Here is a 4,408-nt window from a genome sequence, read left to right as displayed (position 1 = left end):
ATCGAAAATTTAAAGGGAAAATATAAAATATGTAATTGACACCAAACTTAGAACAAAACACTAAACTCATGAAAAATTAAAAATTTGAAAAAGAAAAATAATATTTTTGAAAAATTTTTGAAAAGGGAATAAAGGACTCAGAATTTAATGACTCTATAGCAACAAAAATAAATTATTCCTAATCTAAGCAATAAAATAAACCTTTAGTTGTTCAAACTCGAACAATCTCCGGCAACGGCGCCAAAAACTTGATGCACAAAATTTTAATCCCAATAAGAAATCTCGTACCACTAACCAGCAAGTGCACTGGGTCGTCCAAGTAATACCTTACGTGAGTAAGGGTCGATCCCACGGAGATTATTGGTTTGAAGCAAGCTATGTTTATTTTATTATTCTTAGTCAGGATATCAATTAAAATTATCAGTTTGAATTATTAGAAAAATAAAAGAGCGTGAAATAATTACTTGTTGTGCAGTAATAGAGAATATGTTGGGGTTTTTGAGATGCTTTGTCTTCTAAATTCCTGTAATGTAATATTCAACTCAATACCATAATGCAAGGTTCCTTCCATGGCAAGCTCTATGTAGGGTGTCACCGTTGTCAATGGCTACTTCCCATCCTCTCAATGAAAATGGTCCAAATGCTCTGTCACAGCACGGCTAATCATCTGTCGGTTCTCAATCAGGTTGGAATAAAATCCAATGATTCTTTTGCGCTTGTCACTAGCGCCCAGCCTTCAGGAGTTTGAAGCTCGTCATAGTCATTCAATCCCGGAATCCTACTCGGAATACCACAGACAAGGTTAGACTTTCCAGATTCTCATGAATGCCGCCATCAATCCGGCTTATACCACGAAGATTCTGATTAAGGAATTTAAGAGATATTCATTCAATCTGATGTAGAATGGAGATAGTTGTCAGACACACGTTCATGGGTTGAGGAAGGTGATGAGTGTCATGGATCATCACCTTCTCCATAATTAAGCGTGAATGAACATCTTAAATAGGAACACACATATTTGAATGGAAAAATATACGTGATTGCATTAATTCATCGAGACGCTGCAGAGCTCCTCGCCCCCAACATGAGTTTAGAGACTCATGCCGTCAAAGAGTATAAATTTCAGATCTAAAAATGTCATGAGGTACAAAATAAGCCTCTAAAAGTTGTTTAAATACTAAACTGGTAACCTAGGTTTACAGAAAATGAGTAGACTAAGATAATTGGTGCAGAAATCCACTTCTGGGGCCCACTTGGTGTGTGCTAGGGCTGAGACTTAAGCCTCTCACGTGCTTGGGCTTTTTCTGGAGTTGAACGCTAGGTTGTAATGTGTTTTGGGCGTTGAACTCCAACTTGTAACCTGTTTCTGGCGCTGGACGCTAGACTGCAACATGGAACTGGCGTTGAACACCAGTTTACGTCGTCTATCTTCACGCAAATTATGGACCATTATATATTGCTGGAAAACCCTGGATGTCTACTTTCAAACCCAACTAAGAGCGCACCAATTGGACTCTTGTAGCTCCAAAAAATCTATTCCGTGTGTAGGGAGGTCAGGATCCAACAGCATCAGCAGTCCTTTTTCAGCCTAACTCAGATTTTTGCTCAGCTTCCTCAATTTCAGCCAGAAAATACCTGAAATCACAGAAAAACACACAAACTCATAGTAAAGTCCAGAAATATGTTTTTTGCCTAAAAACTAATAAAATTATATTAAAAACTAATTAAAATATGCTAAAATCTACATGAAAATACCCCAAAAAAGCGTATAAAATATCCACTCATCAATTGGCATCTATAAGAACTCAGAATTCAGATAGTGTTATTGATTCTCCTAGTTCAGTATGTTGATTCTTGAACACAGCTACTTTATGAGTCTTGGCCGTGACCCTAAGCACCTTGTTTTCTAGTATTACCACTGGATACATAAATGCCACAGACACATAACTGGGTGAACCTTTTCAGATTGTGACTCAGCTTTGCTAGAGTCCCCAGTTAGAGGTGTCCAGAGTTCTTAAGTACACTCTTTTGCTTTGGATCATGACTTGAACCACTCAGTCTCAAGCTTTTCACTTGGACCTTCATGACACAAGCACATGGTTGGGGACAGCTTGATTTAGCCGCTTAGGCCAGGATTTTATTCCTTTGGGCCCTCCTATCCATTAATGCTCAAAGCCTTGGATCCTTTTTACCCTTGAATTTTGGTTTGAAGGGTTACTGGCTTTTTCTGCTTGCTTTTTCTTCTTTTTTTCTTTATTTTTTTTGCCTTTTTTTTTCCGCAAGCTTTGTATTTTTCACTGCTTTTTTCTTGCTTCAAGAATCAATTTTATGTTTTTTTTAAGATTATCAATAAAATTTCTCTTTGTTCATCATTCTTTCAAGAGTCAACAATTTTAACATTCATAAACTTCACTATAAAAAATATGCACTGTTTAAGCATCCATTCAGAAACAAAAAGTATTGCCACCACCAATAATTAAACTAATTTCAAGATAGAATTCGAAATTTATGTACTTCTTGTTCTTTTGTAATTAGAAACATTTTTCATTTAAGAGAGGTGAAGGATTCATGGAATTATTCATAGCTTTAAGACATAGACACTAGACACTAATGATCATGTAATAAAGACACAACATAGACAAACATAAAGCATAAGAATTGAAAAATAAAAAAACAAACAATAAGAAAATTAAAGAACGGGTCCACCTTAGTGATGGCTGCTAGTTCTTCCTCTTGAAGATCCTGTGGAGTGCTTTAGCTCCTCAATATCTCTTCCTTGCCTTTGTTGCTCCTCCCTCATGGCTCTTTGGTCCTCTCTAATTTCATGGAGGATAATGGAGTGCTCTTGGTGCTCTATCCTTAGTTGCTCCATGTTAGAACTCAAATCCCCTAAAGAGGTGTTGAGTTGTTCCCAATAGTTGTGTGGAGGAAATTGCATCCCTTGAGGCATTGATGAGCGGATAATTTATACACTTTTTGGCACTATTTTTAGGTAGTTTTTAGTAGGATCTAGCTACTTTTAAGGATGTTTTCATTAGTTTTTATGCTAAATTCACATTTCTGGACTTTACTATGAGTTTGTGTGTTTTTTTGTGATTTCAGGTAATTTCTAGCTGAAATTGAGGGACCTAAGCAAAACTCTAATAGAAGGCTGACAAAGGACTGCTGATGCTGTTGGATTCTAACCTCTCTGCACTCGAAATGGATTTTCTAGAGCTACAAAACTCAAAATGGTGCGCTCTCAACGGCATTAGAAAGTAGACATCTAGAGATTTCCAGAAATATATAATAGTCCATACTTTATTCGAGATTAGATGACGTAAACTGGCGCTCAATGCCAGTTCCATGATGCATTCTGGAGTCAAACGCCAGAAACACGTCACGAACCAGAGTTGAACACCAAAAACACGTTACAACTTGGTGTTCAACTCCAAAAGAAGCCTCTGCACGTGTAAAGCTCAAGCTCAGCCCGAGCACACACCAAGTGGGCCCCGAAAGTGGATTTCTGCATCAATTACTTACTTTTGTAAACCCTAGTAGCTTGTCTAGTATAAATAGGACATTTTACTATTGTACTAGGTGTCTTTGACCATTCGGTCTTTTGACCAGATCCTGGATTGGATTTTTGATCCTGTGATCATGTTTTGGGGGCTGGCCATTCGGCCATGCCTGGTCCTTCATCTCATATGTATTCTCAACGGTGGAGTTTCTACACACCATAGATTAAGGGTGTGGAGCTCTGCTGTACCTCGAGTTTTAATGCAATTACTACTATTTTCTATTCAATTCAGTTTCTTCCTGTTCTAAGATATTCGTTGCACTTTACCATGACGAATGTGATGATCTGTGACACTCATCATCATTCTCACTTATGAACGCGTGACTGACAACCACCTCCATTCTACCTTAGACCGAACGCATATCTCTTGGATTCCTTAATCAGAATCTTCGTGGTATAAACTAGAATTGCTGGCGGCATTCATAAGAATTCGAAAAGTCTAAACCTTGTCTGTGGTATTCCGAGTAGGATTCAGGGATTGAATGACTGTGATGAGCTTCAAACTCACGATTGTTGGGCGTGATGACAAACGCAAAAGAATTAATAGATTCTATTCCGACATGATCGAGAACCAACAGATGATTAGCCGTGCCTTGACAGAGCATTTGGACCTTTTTCACTGAGAGGATGGGTGTAGCCATTGACAACAGTGATGCCCTACATAATGCTTGCCATGGAAATGAGTAAGAAGGATTGGATGAAGGCAATAGGAAAGCAGAGATTCAGAAGGAGCACAACATCTTCATATGCCTATCTGAAATTCCCATCGATGATCTACATAAGTATTTCTATCTTTATTTTCTGTTTATTTATTATTATTATTATTTGAAAACTCCATAATCATTTATT

Source organism: Arachis hypogaea, chromosome 10 (assembly GCF_003086295.3).
Source record: "Arachis hypogaea cultivar Tifrunner chromosome 10, arahy.Tifrunner.gnm2.J5K5, whole genome shotgun sequence".
Classification (NCBI taxonomy): Eukaryota; Viridiplantae; Streptophyta; class Magnoliopsida; order Fabales; family Fabaceae; genus Arachis; species Arachis hypogaea.
Note: the sequence above shows the minus strand (reverse complement) of the source record.